The sequence below is a fragment of the Oryctolagus cuniculus genome, chromosome 9, assembly GCF_964237555.1.
Source record: "Oryctolagus cuniculus chromosome 9, mOryCun1.1, whole genome shotgun sequence".
Lineage (NCBI taxonomy): Eukaryota > Metazoa > Chordata > Mammalia > Lagomorpha > Leporidae > Oryctolagus > Oryctolagus cuniculus.
The window spans coordinates 79,708,586-79,735,108 of NC_091440.1; the positions used below are offsets into that span (position 1 = coordinate 79,708,586).

General features: G+C 41.6%; 1 long non-coding RNA gene across 1 annotated transcript in view; it reads left to right on the forward strand.

Moving 5' to 3' along the window:
- LOC103352084 (uncharacterized) overlaps positions 1 to 24,929 on the forward strand; it is a 127,375-nt gene extending 102,446 nt beyond the window's left edge. Inside the window, exons 2-6 of the long non-coding RNA XR_007913684.2 lie at positions 13,983 to 14,062; positions 16,606 to 16,695; positions 21,303 to 21,477; positions 22,103 to 22,155; positions 24,803 to 24,929. This is a non-coding gene — a long non-coding RNA (uncharacterized lncRNA). The remainder of the gene's footprint in view (positions 1 to 13,982; positions 14,063 to 16,605; positions 16,696 to 21,302; positions 21,478 to 22,102; positions 22,156 to 24,802) is intronic.
- The last annotated feature ends 1,594 nt before the right edge of the window (positions 24,930 to 26,523 follow it).

A 26,523-nucleotide genomic window follows, 5' to 3' on the forward strand; every position in this document is an offset into this window, starting at 1 on the left:
GTGGAGAGTGGGCTCATGCCCTAAAGAACTCTCGACCCTGAAGCCCAAAGCAACAGGGTTTATAAAGGCAAAACCACAAAATCGGGAGGGGAATACATGGTTGCTAGGATCGGAGGGAATACATGGTTACTGGGGTCAAGCTGACCTAAAACCTATGCAAAACTAGTATCAATTATAATCTTGACAATACCAGTTACAATCTTAACAATCTTAATTATAATCTTGACATTAATGCAGGTATTGGTTTTAGTCATACGTAGGACATAGACAAATTACATTTTTATCATTAACCCAGGTGCAGCCTATCCACTTCCAAGCTTGAGCGATCATGCTAGGGGCTTTCTGTGCTCTGCCAAGTGTGATGTAGTGGACTGCTATTGTTCAACTGTTCTAGATCATAGTTTCAGACCAGAGTCTCACGGTGTGGGGGGGCACCTTCCCAGAATGGAGTCTCAGGTTCTCCAAAATGGAGTCCCTCCTGCCAAGGTGTTACTTCAACTGGGGGCCTCACGATTTCTCTCATTGTATCAGTTAGCCCAGAGATGAGCTGATCTGCTCATGTTGCTATGTGCTTCTGACTCACAATCTGTGACAAGCTGCAGGCAGAGAAAGAACAGACCCTTCTGTCAGGAGCCCCGGAGATAGAGAATCTTAAACAAACTTCCCAGCCCTATGTTTACACAGTGTTATTTGAAAGCACGGTGTGGTCAAATGTCATTAAGATGTGTTTGTACAGTTATGGTTGGCTGCGGTACTGCTCTGAAAATTTAAGGTGCCCTGAAAATCACCTTTTGCAATTTGACTGTTCTACACTTTAAGATAATGGCTAAGGCTTTACATTAATGGACATCAGCAGTTAGACAACTCACAACCAATCTAAGTTGAGGTTATGGCATTTTAAGCTATTGGAAACCACATGTGAAATATAAAAGGCATTGCAAAAAGTTTTCAGCTCAACACAGTAGCTTTGAACAGATCTTTAGGATTCAAGTTTTCTCAAAACTGAGATTTCAAAAGTGGGGTTAATATGCTATTGTAATCAAAATCAAAGTGATGTGGTATTCCGGGATGTTGGCAGACTGCTTTTTAATGGGGGTACACATAATATTACTCAGTGCACATTAAATATTAGGTTATATATCACTTACGGCAAAGAGAAGTGAAATTACATGCGCTTTGTTGAAGAATGAGTCACTGAAGGCTCCAGAGATTGGAGTCTAGACAGAGTGAGCAAATGAACCAGACGACAGCAGAGCCAATAATTGGGACTGATCCGGACAGTGTGATTTGCACTGCTCAATGGGGCCACCTAAAGGAGTAGCTCAGGAGGGTCCGTTCTCCTCTTTCTCCAGGTGGGCCATCAGGCTCACTTGACAGCAGTGAAGTCATTGGGAGAGGAAACAGAGCATGGGCAGTGGGAGGGCATCTCCAAAGCTGATGCTGCCGGGAGCAGGACAGAGAGAGGCATGTATCAGCTCGCTGCAGACTTGGGTGCATTTGCATAGGAATTGATCTTCCCACAAATCAATTGGCAACTATTCATTTCCCAGTTACCCCAACTCCCTGGAGATTTCACAGTTTTCCATCTAGTGTAAACCCCAGTTCCACTCCCAAACAAATTATGAAATATCTCAAAGGGAAGAAATTCTCTACTTAGGAATATATGTAGGGTCTTCAAAAAGTTCATGGACAATGCATATGAAAAACTTGGCACAGACTTCAACATTTTTGCATTAAAATAAATTTATATTTTAATTAAGCTTTTCTATAAACTTTAAAAATATTTATTTACTTATTTTATTGAAGGGAAGAGGGACAGAAAGAGAGAGAGGACAGGTAGGTTTTCCAACTGTTGAGTCACTTCCCAAATGCCTGCAATAGCTAGGACTGGCCAGGCTGGAGCTAGGAGTTGAGAGCTCAGTTTGTGCTTCCTAAGTGAGTGGCAAGGACTCACGTACCCGAGTCATCACCTGCTTCTTCCAAGGGTGCACATTAGCAGAAAGTTGGAATTGGGATAGGCACTGGGACTTGAACTCAGCCATTTGTTGGCTGCTGTTGGAAAAACCCTTCAGATTTTACTGCTCTGACTATTTAAGCTGCCCTGAATAATCAGCCTTTACAATTTGACTGTTTAGGCTTTGAAAATAATGTCTTAGAATTTATAAGAATGGACAGCAATAGTTAAACAACTCACAAACCAACCAAAAGTGAAGCCATGGCATCTTAAGCTACTGAAAACCAAATGTAAGATGTAAAAGGGATGAGGGTGTCCCAACCAGCATCTTAACTGTTGTCCAACCCTTTCCCCATAAACTTACCCCCTTATAGGATTCCCTTACATGCGCCGATGGTTGTATCTGGCTTTCCTCACTGTGCGTCCATTCCTAGTTCAGAGCCCTACACATACGTCTTTGTAAGGTTGAAATTCTTGGGTCACATCCTACTCAGTTGCTCTAATTGGTATGTTTTTGGAGAAGGTGATTTTTAAATGAAGTTTTCTTCATTAGGCCCTTGTTAGGAGCCAATGCTAATTGTTGTGCTTTTTTGCATTTATTATTTTATTTTTTTATTCAAAAGGCAGAGTTACACACACACACACACACACACACACTCTTCCACCTGCTGGTTTACTCCCCAGTATAGACTGGATGTCGCATGGCATGCCAGTTCCCTATTCCAGCCCCTCCAAAGGCCTGTGCCTATGTTCCATAAAATCTCTGGTGTTTTATGATACACTGCGCTCGTGTACTTTTTTAACCTCAGTTGCTTTCTCTAACTTGCAATCAGAATCCTGAAAACCTAGGGTGTATCAAGTTGCACAGCTGTGATTTTTGAAGGCAGTCAGAGACTTGACAAAGAGTTTGTCAGTTTGAGAGGCTCTTGGCCTGAGAATCACCCAGATGTTCTGATCCACTTGAAGTTGGGTCCTAGGAAAGGAGCCAGCTTCAGGAGTATCTAGCTCTCAACCTACTGCTCTAGTCAATGATCAATCCTGGGGACATCTACCACAATGGCCAGAGCTGGCCCGGTCTGAAGCCAGGAGCCAGGAGCTTCTTCAAGATCTCCCACATGGGTAGCAGGAGCCGAGGCACTGGGGCCATCTTCCACTGCTTTTCCAGGCCATTTGCAGGGAGCTAGATCAGAAGTAGAGCAGCTGGGACTCGAACTGGTACCCATATGGGCTGTTGTTGCCACAGATGGCGGCTTCACCTGCTATACCATAGCACCTGCCCCTGGATTGATTTTTAAGTTTACTTTTCTTTCAACAATTAGGTTCCTCATCAATAATAATAAAAAATAAACACAAGTCATCTCCTTCATTCAATGACGACAAATGTCCACAGCAGACCAGTAGCCAGGCAGGGGCTTACTGTAAGGGAAGACGTCTCCTCTGTTGAACAAACCCAGCGTTCCCGAGGAGGGTGGGGCGATGCCCTGGCCCCAGTGTAGAGCCCCAGTGTCCCACTTTCCTCCACAGCACCTTGTGGTGGCGCTGTGGCTGCTCAAGGTGAGGCTCTTTTCTGAGATCAACCCCCTCCCCACGCGGCCACCTCTGACCTCGTGTTTCTTATCTTAGTGAGACAAGTTAGAACTTTCCTGGAATCTTTCATAAACACTGACAGGAGGACACAGGAGGGACAGAAAAAAATAGGAGTTTCCAATTCACACCCTGTAACACTACCTGTATTTTATACTGTATTTATCATGCACACAGTAGGAGAGAGCACTTCGGGGCCTGGGAAGGTTGTGATGTACACGGAAGGAAATTTCCATCCTAAGCAAAAGGCAGCTTCTGGAAAGTTCTAAGGAATAATAGTTGCTGATTCAAAACTGAGGGCTCCTGATCCAGGACAACTTGTGTCTAGGGCCTTTCCTGGGCCTCCTGGACTGTGTCACAGCATAGCAGTTTAGTCTTCCCTTCCAGACCTCCCTGGATTGCCAGACAAAGCCGGTTTCGTTAGCCCATCCTGATCTGCTGACCCAGGGGCAAGTTCCCATAGGCATCTGGCCTCTTTTACTCTGTTTTCCCACACTCTTTCCTGCAGGGATCCACGGCTTCTTTAAGGCATGGGCTTGAGCGTTCTACATAGGTTCCCACTAGAGGGCTGGGCTTTGGTCCTTCTTACCTCCTGCTCTTGTCTGATAATCTCCACCTCATCTGTGGTGACACTCAGATACTGGCCGGGTCCTGGCTCACAATTCTGCTTGGTCCAACAACTGCCAATAAACTCACTCCACCTTTCTTAACAGATCCCTTTGCCCTAATGCCTGACTGCTTCCCTCCCCTTCTGTTGCCTGGGACTTGCAGGTCTGGGTGATGTGGTCTTACAGAAGGTGAAGGGATTCTCACTGTGGTTGAGTGTCCTGAGAACAAAGAGAAGTAAGGGGGCTCTAATGGTACACAGTCACTTTTTACATTATGCCAAATCTGCATCTCTCAACACAAGAATGAATGTTAAGCATTGAAGCAGAAATAAGAAGTAAGGCAAAAATCCCAACAATGCACACACAGGGGGAGATACACATGACCAGACCCCAAATGGTTGTTCTCACAGCATTGCAGAACCACTGTAGTGCATCTGTATTGGCTTGGAGGCCTAGGCTATTTTTCAAGGTTTATAACTTGGCCATAAAAATGTATTTGTGACATTTTAAATCCCAGCCTGAGAGCAAATTTTGATTTTTAAATTCAAACTTATCATCCCCAAACTCATTCTCACACCCTTTTTTAGGACTTGATGAATTGTTTCAAAGATGTTTATTGCTTTTAAGTGTGTGTTTTATTGCTAGGCTTGTAAGATGTAAACCGTTTTGGATTTTGTTAAGATAGCGAGTGATTAGACAGTGACATGACTTTAAAACAGGAAAGAGATTTAACCTGATTAAGAGAGAATAGTACATTTTATGTAGTTAGGCTGTTTCTAAGAATGAAAATAAGCCTCCTCTGATAATGTATTTCCGTCATGTAACATAATAAGTGACTTCCAAAAATATCACTGTGTTCTTTAGAAGAAAGGGTAGCGATTTGATCTACATCAACTGCAATATTGTGTAGTTCAAACAGCTTTCAGCGGAAGTCTCTAAGTCCCGAGCAAATATTCTCTAACCCATCTACCACTGAGTAGATGTCCCCAGGATTGATCATTGACTAGAGCAGTAGGTTGAGAGCTAGATACTCCTGAAGCTGGCTCCTTTCCTAGGACCCAACTTCAAGTGGATCAGAACATCTGGGTGATTCTCAGGCCAAGAGCCTCTCAAACTGACAAACTCTTTGTCAAGTCTCTGACTGCCTTCAAAAATCACAGCTGTGCAACTTGATACACCCTAGGTTTTCAGGATTCTGATTGCAAGTTAGAGAAAGCAACCGAGGTTAAAAAAGTACACGAGTGCAGCGTATCATAAAACACCAGAGATTTTATGGAACATAGGCACAGGCCTTTGGAGGGGCTGGAATGGGGGAACTGCCATGCCATGAGACATCCAGGCCTTTCGAGGATACTTCCAAAAGTTCATGGAAAAGTGGAATTAAAAATATGAGTTTATTTGGGTGCAAAACAGTTGAAATTTATGTACAGCCTTTTATAATCCATATTTTTCAGGTATTATTGATAGTTTGTACCCAGAATTTTTGTTGCATTCAGATTCCAGTTCCATCTTCTCAGGAACTTTTGGAAGGACCCCCCTATCCTCGCTCAGGCTCTCATCTCTGCTTTTCTCCACGCCTATCTCAGAGTTTTCTTTCTGTTAAGACCCATTTCTCTCCTCCCTCATCTACATGACATAATGACACCATCCTCAACTGCCAGGCTTTTACGTTTTACTTTTCGCCCCTCCCCCGCAAAGGTCACCACCCCATTCCTCTGTATTACTTATCCATTGCAGTGTAACACATTGCACCAAAAGGTAATGTGTAAAGCAGCAAGCATTTCTTCTGTTATGATTTCCGTGGGAACAGGAACCTAGGTGTGGCTTACCCGGGTGCTTCATCTTCAAGCTCTCACTCAAGGTCTCAGGCAAGGAGTTGACTAGTGCTGCAGTCTCACTGGAGGCTTCCCTGGGAGAATATGCACTCCCTCACTCACATGGTTGCTGGCAGGATTCAGTTCCTTGTGGGCTGTTGAACGCATTGAATGCTGGCTTGCCTTTGCTGGTTTTTAAAGTTTCGTCACTTTGAGCAAGTGAGAGAAATTAAGAGAGGAAAAGCAAGGGGCTGGCATTGTGGTACAGCTGGTTAAGCCACTAGCTACAATGCTGGCAACCCATATGAGTGCTGATTCTAGTCTTGGATGCTCCACTTCCAATCCAGCTCCCAGCTAATGCACCCGGAAAAGCAGTGGAAGATGGCCCAAGTACTTGGACCCCTGCCACACATGTGGGAGGCCTGGTTAGAGTTCCAGGCTCCTGGCTTCAGCCTAGCCCAGCCCCAGCAGTTGTGACCTGTGGATACAAGGTTTCTCTCTCTCTCTCTCTTTCTCTCTCCCGTTCTCCCCCTCCCCACTGGAACTGTGAAAGTGAGATGGAGATGGAGGTTCTTTTTTTTTTTTTTTTTTGAAAGCTGTTCTTAGGAAAGCAGTCCATTACTCTACATCTATTGAAATAGATGTAGAGCCAGGTTAAGCCCTCATGTGATGGAGAGGTCACACGTTCTAATAGATGGAAATCATTGGAGATCATCAGAGGCTGCCTATCAAGTCCACTCTTTGTTCTCTCCATCTATCATTTTGTCTCCTTTTTAATCCCAAATCTATTGGCAAAGGCCTCTGATTTACCCAACTTGAATCAGGTGCCTATTGTTTCAATTGAGATAGTGGGGGCTTAGAATCATAGCACACCTACTGTGCACGGTAGTGATGGTAGCAGGGAAAGACGAAGAGGCCAGTCTGACATGGGTGAGGAAGGCAGTCCCAGAGCAAGGACCAGAGTAAAACATTCCAAAAGGTGACCACGACACTCTTTCTCAACGGGAATAGAATTTCCCAGGAGATTATCCCTGTCTCCAAGAGACTGGTTTAATGCATACAAATTTTTTGGATAATTTAAGTCTTTGAAGCCCTTAATCCTCAAATACTTATGTAACTAAAGCTGACGTGATCTTTTAAGAATTCATTATCTGTGCCATTATACTTCTTAAAAAATTTCTAAGTTGCAGTAATATATACATGACATAAAATTTACCATTTTAGGGGCTGGCGCTGTGGCACGGCTGGTGAAACTGCTGTCCAGGGTGCCTACATCCCTTGTGGGCACTAGTTGGAGTCCTGGTTGCTCCACTTCTGATCCAGCTCACTGCTGGTGGCCTGGGGGAGCAATGGAGGATGGCCCAAATGCTTGGGCCCCTGCATCCATGTGCAAAGTCTGGAGGGGACTCCTGGCTTTAGTCTAACTCAGCACTGGCCACTGCAGCCATTTAGGAGATGGGCGAGTGGATGGAAGATCTTTCTCTCTCTCTCTGCATTATCTCTCTCTCTCTCTCTCTCTCTCTCTCTCTCTGTAACTCTAGCTTTGTGCCTTTCAAATAAATAAATAAATCTTTTTTAAAAAAATTACCATTTTAACCATTTTTAAATGTACAGTTCAGGGGCATTATATACATTCATATTTGTTAGTAACATCCCCACTATCCAATCCAGGACATTTCTCATCTTCCAAAATTGAAATTCTTTACCCAGTAAACAATGACTCTCCAATTGCTCCATCGTCCAGCCCCTGGCACACAGTATTCTATTTTGTCTCAGTGAATTTGACTACTTTAGGTATCTCACACAACTGGAGGAGTCACATATGTTCCCTTTTAAAGCTAACTTATTTAACTTAATGTTTTCAGGATCTATCCATTTTGTACCAAGTGTCAAAATTTCCTTCCTTTCTAAGGTTGAATAATATTTCCATATACACACACATCACATTTTATCTATTTATCTGTGGATAAATACTAGTTGCTCCTACATTTGGCTACTGTGAATAACATTTCTATGAATATTGGTGTACAAATATCTTCTAATTCTTTTGATTATATACCCAAAAGTTAATTGCTGGATCATGTAGTAATTAAATGTTTACTATTTTGAGGGGCCACTGTATGTTTTCCATAGTGCCGCCTGTGGTAAACAAGGATTCTTACTTGCTTGCATCCTTGCCAATACTCATATTCAGATTTGTGTATCTCTTTATGTGTGATACTCATCCTAATAGATAGAGCATGATAGTTCACTGTGTTTTTATATGCATTTCCCTAATTATTATTGATGTTGAGTATTTTTATGTGCTTATTGATCAGTTGTTCATCTTTAGAGGAAATGTTCATTCAAATCTTTCGTCCATTTTTTAGCTTGGTTATTTTTTGTTGTTGAATTTTAGGAGATCCTTCTTTATTCTAGATCCTCATCAGATGCATGACTTGTAATGTTTTCACTTGTTCTGTGGTTCAGCCTTTCACTTTGCCAATAGTGTGCCTTGATGTACAAATGTTTTTAATTTTGATATAATTTAATAGTTTAATTTTCCTTCCATTTCTCATGCTTTTGGTTTCATATTCAAGAAATAACTCCTAATGTAATGTCATGAATCTTTCCACATTTTTTCTTCTAAAACTTATAATTTTAATTCTTACATTTAGGTTTTTGGGCTATTATCCTTTGTAGGTATAACTGAGGATCTCAGAATTATAATATTAAATATGTTTCACTTCCTCTTTCACATTTAAAAGGTATTCACCCTTTATCCTCTAAGGCATGGAAAAGAGAAATCATCCACACTTTTTTTTCATGATTAATATATTTGAGAAATCCAAAAATTTACAATAACCTAACAGAAAATATTTAATTCTCTAATCATCTCCCAAAGTATCTCACACAGTAGTTAAGGGGTTACTAGGTTTTTACAGAAAATATAAACTCTGACATAGTCTGACAAGTACAGTTAAAAGTTTTTTTTTAAAGAGACTCATTAAAATAAGCACTATTTATCAGCGATGAGTCCTCAGATATTTGTAATATTTTAAGTGTGTTTAATGGATTTGATTTACCATGACAGTTTCATTGTGCTTTCTGACATCCAGGAAGTATCTGAAATCTTTGGGTCTTTGCCCATTCCTTTTGCCGTCCCTTTGCTAACTCTAGGTTTATGTTCAGGGTGCAAATATTCTCCTCTGCACTTGGGTGTTTATCCACCATCTAAATATCACACACCTGAATTCACCTGTCTTCTTTTTCATACATACCCATAAGGAAAGATCTACATTTCCCCATAAAACACTACCCTGATTACTCTGCAGAGTAATCAGGGTAGTTCCGAGGGAAAGCCCCTAAATTTAAAATTTTCCTCTCTAAGCAACTGGCAGCTCAGTTGCTATAGGAGTCACTAAAATCCCTTAGGTGAATGCGTAAGTGGATGAGTTGTGAAAATCCTGGCCTTGGGGAATCCCAGCTCAGTCAAGCCAATTCTGATTATTAGGCTTCAGTTAAAATTTGAGAAGGTCCTGCAGATGGCTTTAGCGTAGACCTCTGGCAATTAAGCCAGGGTTGACATACTTAGGGTTCCTTCAGCCTATCCAAACTGATTCCCCTGGGGTGGCTGGTCCTACGAGGGGGCTGTGTTTGCTGTTTTCTGGAGCAGCAGAGTCAAGGTAAGTGATCATATCCAATGGGCAAGGCTGCCTCAGCTATGTTAAGTCATCTGGCTCACCATCCTGTCCCTCCCAGCCCAAACCACACTCTTACCATATATGTTAGATAGGGTAGGTGAAACTGCTGTGACAAATAGACTCAAACAACTCAACACAAGAGAACTTCTCTTTTTCTCACAAGCCCTGATACATCTCAAAGGAAAATGTTTCTTGCCTTCTAGAATATGTTCGTGAAAATCCAAAGGCCACATGGTATTTATATGGAATCAATAGAGGCAAATGCTCTTAGAAGTGGACCAGAGTTATTTCTTTGTCTTAGGATATGACACAAGTTTGGACCTAGGTATGTCAACTCATGTCTGGATTATGTATGGAAGAGAAACTTACCTAAAATTCCTCTTACAACTTTCTGGTTTTATATTTATGTTCATAAATTCATTTGTGTATGCTCCCACTATAGAAATAGAAATAAGTAAGCTTTATTTCATAAATAGCTCATTAGAAATTCGGCCATCAGCATTTTTCACAGACAACTCATTATTTCTGAAGATTTCACACTGTTTTATGCAGCTGTGTCATGATACCATGGGGGTCTTGAAATATTGAGTTAAACTGAAATGCTTTTTTTTTGAAAGATTTATTTTTATTTATTTGAAAGTCAGAATTACACAGAGAGAGGAGAGGCAGAGAGAGTTAGGTCCTCCATCCGTTGGTTCACTCCCCAGATGGCCACAACAGCCGAAGCTGAGCCGATCCAAAGCCAGGAGCCAGAAGCTTCCTCTGGGTCTTCCACGTGGGTACAGGGGCCCAAGGACTTGGGCCATCTTCTACTGCTATCCCAGGCCACAGCAGAGAGCTGGATTTGAAGAGGAGCAGCCGGGACTAGAACCGGCACCTATATGGGATGCCAGCGCTTCGGACCAGGGCTTTAACCCACTGCGCCACAGCGCCGGCTTCTCCTTTTTTAACTGATTTGTAATGCTCTCTCCCCAATAAATGAAGAATCCTCTGATATTTGACATCAAAGCTATTCTTTAGAGAAACTGAAAAAATCTGCTTTTATTCAATTATTATCCCTTCCCCTCACCCCCAGAGTGGTAAGTTGGTGGAAATCAGTTCAAATATGACACATGTAGAGTCCTAGAGAGCAATCATCCCTACTGGACTTGGATTAATCAAAGAGCCTGAAAGGCAAGTCACTGACTAGTTCCTGTGAGGACATTTTTAGGTTCCGACTGAGATTGTCCTGGTTTCAGGGGCAGAGGGAATAGGCAAATTAAATGTAGTTTCATTTTTAAAAAAGATTTATTTATTTTTTTGAAAGAGAGAGAGAGATTTCATCTGGTGGTTCACTCCCCATATGGGTGCAAAGGCCAACTCTGGGCCAGACCAAAGCCAGAAGCTAGGAGGTTCATCTGGGTTTTTCATGTGGGTGGCAAGGGTCCAACACTTGGGCCATCTGCTGCTGTTTTCCCAGACCATTAGCAGAGAGCTGGATCAGAAGTGGAGCAGCCAGGACATGAACCAGCTCCCATATGAGATGCCAGTGTTGCAGGCAGCAGCTTTACCCACTACACCACAATACTGCCCCAATGAAATTGTGTTCTTAAAATTTTTTAAATTTAAATAAAGGGAACAGATTTCATGTATTTCCATGTATTTCATATATACAAATTTAAGTCCATAATGATACTTCCCACTCACCTTCTCTTTCTCTCTCTCTCTCTTTTAAAGATTTGTTCATTTTACTTGAAAGTCAGAGTTACACAGAGAGAGAAAGAGATCTTCCAGCTGGTTCACTACCCAACTGGCCGCAACGGCTGGAGCTGCGATGATCCATAGCCAGGAGCCAGGAGCCAGGAGCTTCTTCCGGTCTCCCACAAGAGTGCAGGGATTTGGGCCATCTTCTGCTATCCCAGGCCATAGCAAAGAGCTGGATCAGAAGTGGAGCAACCAGGACACAACCAGCACCCATATGGGATGCAGGCACTGCAGGCGGCAGCTTCACGCACTGCGCCACAGCGTCGCCCTTCACCTTCCCCCATCACCTTCTCTTCTATCTTCCTTCCTCCTTCCTATTTTTTCTTTTCTTTATTTGCAATAACATACTTTCTTTTTTTTAAATAAATTTGACAGGTAGAGTTATAGACAGTGAGAGACAGAGAGAAAGGTCTTCCTTCCGTTGGTTCACCCCCCAAATGGCCACCAGGGGCGGCATGCTGCGCCGATCCGAAGACAGGAACCAGGTGCTTCCTCCTGGTCTCCCATGCAGGTGCAGGTGCCCAAGCACTTGGGCCATCCTCCACTGCCTTCCCAGGCCACAGCAGAGCGCTGGACTGGAAGGAGCAGTTGGGACTAGAACCCAGCACCAATATGGGATGCCAGCTTCACAGGTGGAGGATTAACTAAGTGAGCCACGGCGCTGGCCCCTCAATAACATACTTTCAATTCACTTTATATTCACAGTCCTCGACTTAAAAAAGAATTCGGGGCTGGTGCTGAGGCGCAGGGGGTTAAAGCCCTGGCCTGAAGTGCCAGCATCCCATATGGGCACAGGTTCTAGTCCCGGCTGCTCCTCTTCTGATCCAGCTCTCTGCTGTGGCTTGGGAAAGCAGTAGAAGATGGTCCAAGTTCTTGGCCCCTGCACCCATGTGAGAGACTCGGAGGAGGCTCCTGGCTTTGGATCAGCGCAGCTCCGGCCATTGTGGCCAACTGGAGAGTGAACCAACAGATGGAAGACCTCTCTCTCTGTAACTCTGTCTTTCAGATAAAAATAAATAAAAAAAATTAAAAAAAAAGAATTCAACAAGTAGAAAGTAGAAAGACAACTGTTCCATGAGAGTATAGGCAATAATCAAATCTTGGAATGTCAATTTGACTTACATAAATTGTTGGGTTTTTTTGTACTCTATTAGCTACAAACCAAAGAAAACATGATATTTGTCTTTTTTGGTCTGGCTTATTTCACTAAGCGATAATGGTTTCGAGTTATGTTCATTTTATTGTGAAAGACTTAATTTCATTTGTTTTTGTGGCTGAGAAGTATTTCATTGTGTATATGTTCCACATTTTATTTTTCTTTTTATTAATACAAAATACATTAATATAAAATATATCAATAAAAAAGAGAACAGACTTCATGTACCTCACAGATACAATTCCAAGAATTGGAATACTTCCCTTCTTCCCTCCCTCAATCTCCTCTCCCTCTTTTCTTTCTCTTCTTCTCCCCTACTTTATGTAGTTGCATTTAGCGTGAGAATGGAAAGTGGATTTGGGGGCTGGCACCAAACCACCACTTACATATGGGTGCTCTGGTTGCTCCACTTCTGGCCCAGCTCCCTGCTAACGTGCTTAGTAAAGCAGCAGAAGATGGCCCAAGTACCTGGACCCCTGCCGCCCATGGGGCATACCTGGACGAAGCTCCTGGCTCCTGGCCTCAGCCCAGCCCATCCTAGTCACAGCCATTGTGGCCATTTCAGGCAGGGAACCGGTGAATGGAATATCTTTCTGTCTCTCCTTCTCTCTCTCTGTCACTCTGCACGTCAAGTAAATAAATAAATCCTTTAGTTTGTTACATAGTGAAAGGTTACTAATATGCAGCAGAACTTTTTCTTAGCCCTAAAGAGGGACTGAGCTAATATGTATATGTTATTTATTTATTTATTTATTTGGACTAGTAAAGCCAAGCCTAACCCTTTCATTTGGATAGGTGAAAATAAACCACATAATTCCAGATTAGGACTTAAGTTCTACATAGCTGCATTTTGTCAGGGCTGCTACTTGAAACCGCATTTATACAATTTGTGGCTTAGAGAGAAAAAATACTCCCTTCTGGAACCATGTTATGTTGCAGAAATGCAAACTAGCCTTATCAGAGCAGAGAATTAATTCCTCAGAAGCCATAACTATACAGGCAACTATGTCCATGACTGATATGAACCCACTAAGGACTAAAATAACTAATATGTACAAGCCAGAGCCAGAGACGAAGCTCCAGAAGGATTTTTTGAGCATCCATCAGTAGAATGAAGGTTGGGAGAGAACTCCTCTGTTCCTAAAATAGTACATAGATTGGGACTTAGAAAAGTGCAATGTGCACACTGAATTTTCAGCCCTGGGTAAAAGGTGTGGATTTAATAGAACAGTTTAAGTTTGTGAATGGACAGTCTCCCTGATAAGCAAAAACCAGGACTAATTCTGCTTTCTCATAAAATTTGGTGTGGTATCCAGGAAGCTCTGCCGGGCCTGCTACCTCAGTTCTGATTTGTCATGGAGGAGAGTTTAGTCTCCCATTTTTTCATCACATCTGATGTAACCACATTCTCTTGTTTCATGAACATCATATTTTCTACAGCTTGATGAAAAAACAGAAGCAGAAGGAACTAAAGTCAGAGGACTCAAGATTTGTGGAACCCTTGGAACAAGAAGAACAAGGTAATCAAAAGGCCTGCATTTTCTTTGAGGAAAAGATCCCTATCTTACTCACTTTTGTCTCTCCAATTCCTCCACCTCATATTAACATGCAATAACTGCTCAGGTTGAATAGAGATAAGCAAAAAACTGAGACAAAGAGAACAGGGTATCTGTTATCTCAGAAGTCAAGGGATAAAGGAGGTCTCAAGGATCATAAAATAGTAACAGCATTTATTGAGTATTTTCCCTGGGCTGATATTGTGCTAAGCTCTTCTTAAGAATGACCTTATTTAACACTCATAACAATCACAGGAAGAGGTTATTATCCCTACTCCTATTTATAAATGAGGAAACAGGGCCAAAGGGAGTTTAAGGAGACTCCCTGGTTCTCACAATGACTGTGGCAGTAAATCTGGGATTTTATTTGATTGTGGTAGAGTCCCTGCCACACTGGATCCACTTGCCTGATGTGCAGCAAGCCAGTCACTGACACTGGGTGGTAGAAGGAAGCTGATGTTTATTTACAGTGCACAGAGCCAGGAGCCAGGTAGCTGTCTCCCAATTCTCAATTCTCAAATCCCCTGAGGGATTAAAAGTGATGAATTTCACAGATTAAAGCAGTGCTTGATCAGCTGACATGCAGATCTCTAATCCACAGAGCTCATGGCCTGCTTTTGATTGGTTCTCTGACAGGAGGCCAGTGCGTTCTTCTGAAGATACTGTGATGGTGGGGCCTGTGCTGTGGCGCATGCAGCAAGTAAAGCCGCTGCCTGCAGTGCCGGCATCCCATATGGGCGCAGGTTCGAGTTCTGGCTGCTCCACTTCTGAGCCAGCTCTCTGCTATGGCCTTGGAAAGCAGTAGAACATGGCCCAAGTCTTGGGCCCCTGTACCCAGGTGGGAGACCAGGAAGAAGCTCCTGGCTCCTGGCTTCGGATCAGCACAGTTTTGGCCGTTGGGGCCAATTGGGGAGTGAATCTGTGGATGGAAGACTCTCTCTTTCTCTCTCTCTCTCTCTCTCTCTCTCTCTGTAACTCTGACTTTCAAATAAATATATAAATAATCTTTTTTAAAAAGATACTGTGATGATAAAGCCTGTGGGTTGATTGTGTGTTACTTTGTTTGATAAGTGCCTTGGTTTCTTGTGAGGTATTTTAGAATAGAGTACAGCATTGGAAAGTTAACTATAGAAGTACTAATTGAATTCTGAGTCCGGCCATCTAGGGCCTTGCAGGGCTGGCCTGACCCTTGTGCCACTCCCATGGTGTAAGTAGCTAACATTTAGTAAGGAACTGACTTGTAATTACCAGAATGAAGACAGAGGAACTGCAAGCTGAGGGAGAGAAATTGAGGCCTGATAACGTCTATATCAAAGGCATTGGGAATAGGGGCTCGGTTTCACAATCAGCTCAATGCAGAGTTCATTGTTTAGCCTTCCGAGATGGAAGTGGTCAATAACATCAAAATCACAGCTGGTGCTAGGAAGATGAGTACCTTGAAGAGACCATTAAGGTGACTTAGCGTGTTAGTCATACCTGGGCAAGCAAGGGAAGCATCCGTGGTGAAACTTTGCAGTAGAAGCAGAAATCAGGTGGCAAAGAATTGGTGGTCAGGAAATGTTTGTGGCAAGATTAAGCTATGAGTTTAGAGAGTCAGGTAATGGAAAGACATGCAGGATTTAATTTAAAAAAAAAATTATTGATTTATGGCCGGCGCCGCGGCTCAATAGGCTAATCCTCCACCTAGCGGCACCAGCACAGTGGGTTCTAGTCCCGGTCGGGGCAACGGATTCTGTGCCGGTTGCCCCTCTTCCAGGCCAGCTCTCTGCTGTGGCCCGGGAGTGCAGTGAAGGATGGCCCAGGTGCTTGGGCCCTGCACCCCATGGGAGACCAGGAGAAGCACCTGGCTCCTGCCATCGGATCAGCGCGGTGCTGAAAGGAAAACCTTTCTCTCTGTCTCTCTCTCTCTCTCTCACTGTCCACTCTGCCTGTAAAAAAAAATATTGATTTAAGAGGTCAGGATTTGGAGAGACACAGAGAGAAGGAGAATGAGCGCATGTTCTGGTTCACTGGTTTGTCTCCAAATGCCTGCAATGGCTGGGGCTGGAGAACTCAATCCAGATTTGCCACATGGGTGCTATGAGGCACTGCTTCAGTAGGAGACTGGAATCATGGGTTGGAATCACATATAAAACTGAGGCACCTGATACGGGATACAGTCATCTTTACCACTAGGCCAAATGGCTACCCCAGAATTTAAATGTCAGTTGGGCAGAATGGATTTAGGTATTTAATTTTTAGGATTGGGACAATTTGGTCATGTATGCCAAGAAAATGGATCTCAGAGGTGAAGGCAGTAAAAAACACAGAAAAATAAACTTGGGGCGGGGAATAGGGAGATGAACAAGATGTCAGGACAGTGGGAAAATGTTGAAAGTTTGAGATCAGAAGCTGATGGATATAATAAAACAGAATCATCTAGCATGGCTGAGCATCAAATCATGACTCCAAATCACAAATAGCAGCAACCATGCCTTCTCTCTTGAATATTTCCCCCATGGCATCAGAAGCAACTAGAAGAGATGGTAGTGAAGTGGATATTCTTGTCTGTTCTACTCAGATACACTGGTCTACTTGCTGGTCCTCAAACATACTAGGTAAGCTCCTGCCACAAGAGTGTGCATTTGTTGTTCCTCCAACTCCTCCTGTACTCCTCTACTCCCAGATTTCACATGGTCTCATTTAATTTAAATATCTGCATAAATGTCATCAGCTCTCAGAACATTTCTCTAGCAACTTTACCTAAAACCACACCAATCTTATGAAATCTTTTTTCCCAAAATGCTTATTGTCACCTATCATTCATTTATTTATTTATTTGGTAATCGTTTGTCTCTTCTGATTGGAAGTCACTCTCCCTGAAAAGCAGAGATGTGATTGTTTTAATACTCTAGTCCCAGCACCTAAGGTATAATGATGGTAGGTTAGCAGTTGTTGACTGAATAAATATATAAAGCTGGAGGTTTGCTGAGCGAGTTATGAAGAAGGTGGGAAATGATTATGACTATATCACAACTAGACCAAATAGCATCATGAAATGCTTTACATTTTCCAGTGTGCTTTCAAACAGGTGGTTAGAGGGCCAAGAACACCAGAGAGAGGTTTTGGAGAGGTTGACCATTGAGGGCATCCAAGATAGTTGTGGTTTAGATAGTGGTACATATTAAGAAAGCAAGGATAGGGTTCTAAGATGATTATGCAACGTTACTGAAGCAACTGGAGTTGAAAGTGGAAATGGAGAACCGATTTCTCAGAACCAGAACACAACCATAACAGATGAGAGGGGGAGTAGTCGACTGTCTGCCCAAAATACCACTATAGGCTAGCATCCCAATGTCATCTTCTTTATCCTTCTGTGATAACAATTTGTAAAAGATAAAACTCATAACAACACTGGGAATTAAGGAAAACAGTCCACACTTGCACTGCATTTAGAATTCCCATGATCTACAGCACTGATGAAGTTGAATTTTACAACTTACGATCTGTTCACACGTCACTGTCTGACAAACAGTAACAAGTTGCTTCTTCCTGTTACTTCCTCTACAAGTGTGCAGACATAGGGTCTACATGACACCAAGCAAAACCAGGCAGTCATCTTTATGCAAGGAGCCACTGGTTTGCCAAGATACCAGAGACCCCACACCAGCTTAACTAACACTAGTGCAGAGACTACCACTTTTCCTATTCATTGCTTCTAACTTTGCTTTTCCACTTATGCTCACTACAGCTGAATGAACAATAAGTAAGTGCACTATGGCCCTTTATATAAAATGCTTTGGAATCTTCTATGTACTAGGTCTAATCACAGAATTACAGACAGCCTCAGTTGGGAAGTAGGAGTTGTTATGTCCAGAGTATCTATTCTTAAACAGATCTATAAATCCTGATGACACCATCTCCAAATTATACGATCTATGACAGATAATCTAATCTTTCTGTGGTTTATTATCCTTCCCTTCAAATGGCAAAAGAGGAAATATACCTTCCTTAAAGCTGGTTTGAGAAATAAGATAATACACGTAAACAACTTTGCATGGCGATTAGGCATAGTATGTATTCAGTAAATGTTAATAGATACAAAATGAGTATAAGGACTTATCCCTAAAAGCATAAATGCTCTTTTGCCATAGTCTGAAAGTTGGGGCAAGGGGGCAGAAGAGCACCCATTTTCAGTCTGGCTGAGTTGCAGTGGGCGATGTGTAACAGCGTAGTGTTGTAACCACTCCAGGGACTCAGAGAGAGATTTTGACTGAACCCCAAATGGGAAGTGAAAAGGGCCAAAGAAGTCAAGAAGAGAGTGAAGAAAAGAGTTTAGAAATAGCTGATCACAGGGCTTGGCAAATTCTCCCAAGAGTCTAGCAATGGGCAAAATTGATATTGATAGGAAAATATTTAGAGATGGGAAATTTATTTTGAAAGCTCAGATTAAAAACATATTTTGATATTTAAAGACAATTAGAAAATTTATGTTTTGGTTTCTCATCAAGCTTGGGAAAATTTGACCTTGATGAGACAAGAGCACGTGGTTGAACAAGAGCATGTAGGGGGGTGAACTCTTTTTCAAGATAAGCTATATTCGGGGCACCAGATCCAGGCAGAACTTCCTGAATGCCAAGCCAGATTTGAAGGGGAGGCACAATTACTGTACAATCACAGAGCATGAGTTGAAGGAGTCCAATAAGAGCTAAGTAAATCTGTTGAAAGGAAGCAGCCTGGATAGTCTGGGCCTAAGAACAAATGCTTGGTGCAAGACTCAGGGAGAGCAGAGGGGAGAAGCATGAGCTGATGCACTTGATGCTGAGGCTTCCCCAGGCATCTGACTGGAGTCCATGGGCCTCATCCAATCTAAGAAGCCTGCAAGGCTCCGAGTGGGTTCGGGGAAGGACTGAAATGCAGGGAAAGATGAAAAGGAAAGAATAAAATGGACTTTAAATGTTTAAACAGAGAATTAAAACTGAATCACCTTAGATACAGCATAACTTTCAAACAAAAAACAAAAACCAACCAAACCTTAGCTTTTCCGTTCACTAGCTGAGACTATTTCTGTTTCCTCATCTATAAAATGAAACCTGGAATTCAGTGGAAGCTCTTATGTCTGATATAATGAGGGTCAATAGTTGATTAGTAAAATCTGTGCAAGTGGGACATCTTAAGCAAGAATATGTATCACACCTTAAATCCTTTCTTGAACACACAAAAGTACATCTATTAACCAATATTTTCATCTGGGATTATGTCTTTTCTTGAAATATAGGTGCAATGGTTGGAGTCCTTCATCATTTTGCAAAACCAATATCCAATGATTTTTAAATTTAGCTTTTTGTTTTCAAAAAGTCTGATATGCGTTTATGTGCAGGATTTTCCTAGGTCTTAATTCCCACTGCTATTGTCCCCACTCTTGTTCTTCAATAGTTGTCTAGTCCAACAATGGCCTTTAAAATGAGTCCTTTCAGATCATTCAACTTACCTGTCTTTTAAAAAATGCAATTTATTTATTTGAGAGGGAGAATTTTTGAGAGATAGAGATAGAAAGAAGGAAAAAAACGCATTCCTTTTTTTTCTGGGGTATTGTAAATACCCTCACAGCTGGGGCTTGAATGGGACAGAAACAGCAGCTGGGAATTCAATCCAGGTTTCCTAGGCAAGTGACAGGGACTCAGCTATTCAAGCCATCATTTCTGCCTTCCAGGGTATTTATTAGCCAGAAGCTGGACTTGAGCCCAGGTACTGTGATACAGGAAGTGTGTATCTTAACTGCTGAGCTCAGCATCTGCCCTCAACTTAGTTTTCTTAGAAGCGATATTTTATTACTTCTCCATTAGATTACCTATTCGTATTTGCAACTGGTTTGTGAGCAAATGCAACTGGTGCTTGGTAGGTAAAGGACCCAAACAGGGGTTAGCAGAGGCCAGCGATCATGCATGTCAGCCTTCCAGCTGGCTATCCATGTTAAACTCCATGCAGAGAAATTCCAGAACATCAGTCATTTGGTAAATCTATTTATGTAAAGATATTAAAAACGATTCCAATGAATCACATTAAATTGCTCTGGTAATTAAAGGAAAAGAAAAAGTTGAAGGATTCTGCCTTGTTGAATTTAGTTTCCTTCCTTTCCTTCAGTGCTCCCAGGCTGGCACAGTGCTTTGCAGTATCATGACCTCTGGACAAGGAAGTCTCTTTGGAACTTAAATTTTCAAGGCTGTGATTTAAATTTTAAATTCCTTTGTGCTTCCCACCTACCCTGTTGCTTTCATATTGATTCTCCCCATGTCAATCTCTTTCACAGTTTGGGTAATCTGTTTTTCCTCCTAATGCCCTCGGAACATCTTGGCTTCAGGGCCGAGCTCAAAAGCCATGATTTTGGTAATGTACAACTTTCCATGCAGGATAAATGGGAGGGAATATTGACATTTGACTTCCATAGCAAATTGCTGGGCAGGTTGCTCTTTGAACGTTAAAGGCATTTGGAGCTCCATATGATTTTGTTCCAGGCATATTGTGATATTTATAGCTGATCTTGATGTTCTGTGATGTTTTACAGTAGAATTTTCAAAAGGTCAAATAGGATTGTATTCATCCAAGTATTGGGTGTGCAAAGATAACATTGGAAAGAACTCATGCTCTTCATTTGCAACTTATTTTTATTTGGAAAGCAATTTTCATACTGGTACAAGAAAATAAAGAAGATGTGAGGCAGGCAAGTGTGATATTTCTGATGAGTCTCATTTTTCTTTTCCTGGCTCAGTGGGATGTAGACTGCAGGTACTTCTGAATGTACTCCATTCTTACAGGAAGACTGCTCTCTAAATTTTAAGTCTGGACACAGGGAGGAAATATTGAGAATCTCAAACAGCTGCTCACCACTTGTCGCGGTGCTCATAGAAAGAGTGAAATTTTACTTCACCAGCAAAGTGAATCATACTGGAGAATTTCAAATTACTAGGCCAGAAAACTCCCTTTTTCCTGTGCCTATCTTTTGTCACCACCTTTCTCTGATTACTATTATGGTCTTTTTTTTTTAATTTTTGATTTGTGCAAGAGCCTGCCCTACATAGGGTCTGATGTTCTGTGTGAGGTTCTTCCAAATACCCACCTACACTCTAGGAAGATTTATTTTATATATATATAAAATTATATATTATATATAAAATTATATATTATATTAATATTATGTATATAATTATATATGTTATATATACAGGAAAGGAGAAGTCAGTACCTGCTCTGCCTTCTAAGCCACTAGAGGAAAATGAGAGCAAGCTCAGAGGAGGTCATCATTTCTTCTGGATTCCCTTGAGGCATGCTGGAACATGAATAAAGAGTAGAGAAGCTCCTTACAAATGTGCTGCCTCCAAATATGTCAGCAGAATAACCTGGTATGTTTCCTCCTTAGGTGTAAGCAAGCCCTTTCTGCAAGAGACTGCAGAGGTTCTTTCTGGAAAAAGAATAAGGTGGTTGGGTGGAAAATGGGAAGAAAAGGAAATAGTCTGTGTAGGCCTCAAGGGCAAACTTAATTTCTGACATCATTTACTTGTATTTGGCTCATGTTAACCTATGGATCCTGGAAAAGTCAACTCCATATTCTCTACAATGACCTGACTGTGAGCTCAGGAGGTGAGGTTGTGGGGCACAAGATGGAATTCTTAGAGTAACACATACTACTTCACAAAATGTGTGATTTAAAACAAAGAAAACACCTGCTTGTTCTATGAAGAATGTTGCTTAAGACTAGAAATCCAGAACTTTCTGGGTAATTGGTAACTTTGTAGGAAAGAGCACCTCATTTCCTGGCTCAGCTCTATGTTTGCTTGCATTTTTTAGGTTGATGTACTTTGGGGGAGCAATTGCATCTTAAGTAAAACCCTTTAGTGATGAAACAAAGAAAATAATCAAGGGTCAAGACTTTCTCAGGAAGAAATGAAATTATATATATATATATATATATGGAAGAAGCTATTACGGTGTCAGGTTTATGTGACGTAATTGTCTTCTCTTTTCCAGACTTTTCCCAGCAACAGCCATCTTTCAGTCTCTGAGCACTTCAAGAACTTCTGGTATGTACTATTCTCTGACTCCCGTGTCACAGTATGGCAAGTCATTCAATGACTCTAGAATGGCGCGGGTTTACAAATGAGCTATCTGCTTGTTGAAGTAAACTCACCTTTGTTTCTCTGCTGTTAATTAGTAAACAGATTGCATAGTTGTGAGAGTGGAACAGGTTCTATCCTTCATACCTCCTATGTTAACTTAAATATAAGAGTGGGAATAAGAGAGGGAGGAGATGTAAAATTTGGGGCATGCTCAATCGGATTTGCCCCAAATGGTGGAGTTAGAATCATGCCAGGGGATTCCAATACAATCCCATCAAGGTGGCATGTACCAATGCCATCTCACTAGTCCAAGTGATCAATTTCAGTTCACAATTGATCACACTGATAGGTCTAAGAGTCAAACGGATCACACAAAGAAGTCTAGTGTCTGCTAATACTAGCTGATAGAGTCAAAAAGGGAGAGAACGATCCATCATGAGAAGCGGGATACACAGTAGACTCATAGAATGGCAGATGTCCTAAACAGCACTCTGGCCTCAGAATCAGCCCTTAAGGCATTTGGATATTGCTGAAGAGCCCATGAGAGTATTTTAGGCATGGAAAGCCAAGACACTCTGGAAAAAAAAAAAAGAAGAAGAAGAAGACCGAAGTGGAAGATCTCTGCGAGTAAGATCCCAGTGGAAAGAATGGGGCCATCAAAGAAGGAGGTACCTTTCTCTGAAGGGAGGAGAGAACTGCCACTTTGACTATGACCCTGTCGGAATAAGATCGAAGTTGGCGAACTCATAAGGCTTCCATAGCCTTGGCAACTCATGACTAGAGCCTAGGGAGATTACTGATGCCATAAACAAGAGTGTCAAATTGTTAAGTCAACAACAAGAGTCACTGTGTACTTACTTCTCATGTGGGATCTGTCCTTAGTGTGTTGTCCAATGTGAAGTAATGCTATAACTAGTACTGAAACAGTATTTTACACTTTGTGTTTCTGTGTGGGTGCAAACTGATGAAATCTTTACTTAATATATACTAAATTGATCATCTGTATATAAAGAGAATTGAAAATGAATCTTGATGTGAATGGAATGGGAGAGGGAGCGGGAGATGGGAGGGGTGTGAGTGGGAGGGAAATTATGGGGGGGGGGGAGCCATTGTAATCCATTAACTGTACTTTGAAAATTTATATTTACTAAATAAAAAATAAAAAAAAGAAATTCGCTTTGCAAGACCATGATATTTTGGATCATAAAAGCTTCCAGGTCACTACAAGTTTAACTTCTTTCAGAAAAATAAAGGCAGAAGGGACCTTTGTGCTGAAGAGCTCTCTGTGAGAATTCCAAACTATACAGAAAACCTAAGTCTAATTTTTAAAAGTCTGTGCAACTCATGTGAAGTAGTTCTAATTTTGGATAACCTAAAAGTACAGAATAGCTAATATTTGTACTTCTATTCTCACACTGTTATCCTAAAATAGTGATTCTTTTATTTCAAAAGATTTTTTTTTAAATTTACTATTGAAACTGTGAGGGTTGAAGCTCATGAGTTTCTGGTTTGTAAGTAACTACTTATTTCTTTTTTGACACTTTTCTTGCTATAAAGCAAGCTGCAACTGGGGAACAGCTGATATATTGTTATAACCTCATTTTTTAATAGTAGCAAAAAGAATAGCTGTATTGTTGAATTGTATGTTAAAGCTCTAAAAGCTCTTAATCTTTATTATTATATATATTACATATTTATTATATGAACCTTAAACATAGAGTAACTGACCATCTTGTGTTCACAGGATTAAGACTGTTGACCTGACATCCTACTAAACATTCATTATGGGCTTATTATTTTTGAATGAAATGTTATTATTTATGATTGTATTAAAATAATCTTGGATAGATTTGATAGACTCTCACTTTGTCTTTTCAACTGGTCTCCTCTTTGGCATGCACTGTATCACGTGATGAATTGATCCATGATGCTCTTCCTTGTTTCCCAGTCTTTCCAGATGCACTCAACTACTGTATTTTAGAGACAGCAAGCAGGTCATGGTTGATAAAGTGAAATGTGCTTGGAAGTTGGTAATTACTTGGGTGGTGCTGGACAGACAAGAGTTGCCAGGGCCCATGAGAGGTAAAGCCACCAGTCTGTCAGTGGGTAGAGTCAGTTGAAGTCAACTGGAAACTCGGAGAGTATAATTTAGATGTACAGGAAAGTTGTCTGGGAAACAGAGGTTGAGAAGTTCTGTAGAGGAGTGTATAAGCGATCATCCAAACACTCTTGCTTCATTGGTTTTGTCAGTAATTTGAGGTGTAATTGTATAATCACTTCTCCTCATTTGGTGATGCTTTTATTTCTCCCAGTGAGCTTTTTTGACAGCAAAGAGCTTTCCAAACGTAAGGGCATGCTTACTTAAAATTAAGTACTGATTTTCCATTTCTAAATAATGTTCTTTTCCAAGATTTATTTATTTGTTTGAAAGGCAGAGCTACAGAGAGAGGGACAGAGAGACACAGATATCTTCCATCTGCAGGTTCACTCCCCAAATGGCCACACTGGCAGGGGCTGGGGCAGGACACAGCCAGGAATCAGGAGCTTCTTCCAGTTTCTTACTTGGGTGCAGGGACCCAAATACTCAGGGCTTCTTCTGCTGATTTTCCAGGCCATTAACGAGGATCTGGATTGGAAGCGGAGCAGCTGCGACTCGAACCTGCGCCCACATGGGAAGACAGCACTGCAGCTGGCTGCTTAACCTGATGTATCACAGAGCTGGCAAACTTGAAGTGTAATTGTGTAAACACTTGTTGTCTTTTGGTGACGCTTTTAGGTCCCCAGTGAGCTTTCTTTGACAGCAAAGAGCTTTAAAAATGTAAGTTTATGCTTACTTAAAATCAAGTACTGATTTTCCTTTTCTAAAGAATGTTATTAATAAATGGGTGCCTTGCACACATCTGGTCACAGAACTGTTCCTTTTGAGCACATAGTAGGCAAAAACAACTCCTTCCCATTTATAGATTGTACACTTAAAATACAAGTTAGATGTCAAGAACTCAGGTAAAATTTAGTACTTTTATTACTGATTTACAATTCATAATTTTATAATTTATTTCTGCTCCTTTTTATCTATTTCAGACTTCAGCAGAATACTTCTTTTTATTTTTTATTTTATTTTTTGACAGGCAGAGTGGACAGTGAGAGAGAGAGAGACAGAGAGAAAGGTCTTCCTTTTGCTGTTGGTTCACCCTCCAACGGCTGCTATAGCTGGCGTGCTGTGGCCGGTGCACTGTGCTGAACCGAAGCCAGGAGCCAGGTGCTTCCTCCTGGTCTCCCATGCAGGTGCAGGGCCCAAGCACTTGGGCCATCCTCTACTGCACTCCCGGGCCACAGTAGAGTGCTGGACAGGAAGAGGGGCAACCGAGACAGAATCTGGTGCCCCAACCGGGAGTAGAACCTGGTGTGCAGGTGGAGGATTAGCCTATTGAGCCGCGGCACCGGCCCAGAACATTTCTTTTGGTATGTGTTGTGGGTTGAATTGTGGGCCCCTAAAAGAGGCATTCACGCTGAGTGTGATCTTATTTGGAAATAGTCTTTTCAGATGTAATGATATTAAAGTCATTGGTGTGGGCCCTAAATCCCGGGACTGCTGTCTTTGAAAGGGAAAAGAGAGGGAGATGTGGAAACGAGACCAAAAGGAGAGATATGGAGGAAGAAGGCCAGGCAAAGATTGGCATGGTGTATTTAGAAGCCAAGGGATGCCCGAGACGTCCAGGAGTCATGAGAAACCGGGAAGGGGCAGAGAAGCATTCTTCCCTAGTGCTGGCCACGCTTCCCTTGGCAGGGAGCATGGGCCTGCAAAACCTTGATTTTGACTTCTAACCTCCAGAATTCTAAAAGAATGGGTTTTCGTTGTTTCAAACCATCCAGTATGATTAGTTATGACAGCCCTACAAAACTGATATACCATGTGATGAGTTTTTAATAGTCAGAAGTCCTTCCAAGCCATACACACTTCGTTTTGTTCATTTCTTATTTCTCTCTGAAAAGGAACACTAGCACTTGCTTAAATCTTATTAAAATACAAACTTTCTTTTACAGTAGATAAAGTTTCTTTCACATCCCAAATTTCTTCACATTGATGTGTTTTTTGTTATGTGTTATTTTTAAGTGTTCTTTTGGGTTTCACAGCTTTCTGACAATGTATCCAAAGGAAAAAGTGGAAAATTGTGAAGTTTGACTAGAATGCAGAGAGCAGGAGTTTGGAGGATTGATCTTGGTGTCTGAGTTATGTAAATGCCCCTAGAATCCAGCACAGAGACTTTCACAAATGGGGGGTAAACAGACAAACAACCAAAACAGTTATTGAATTTAAAGTCAATAATAAAG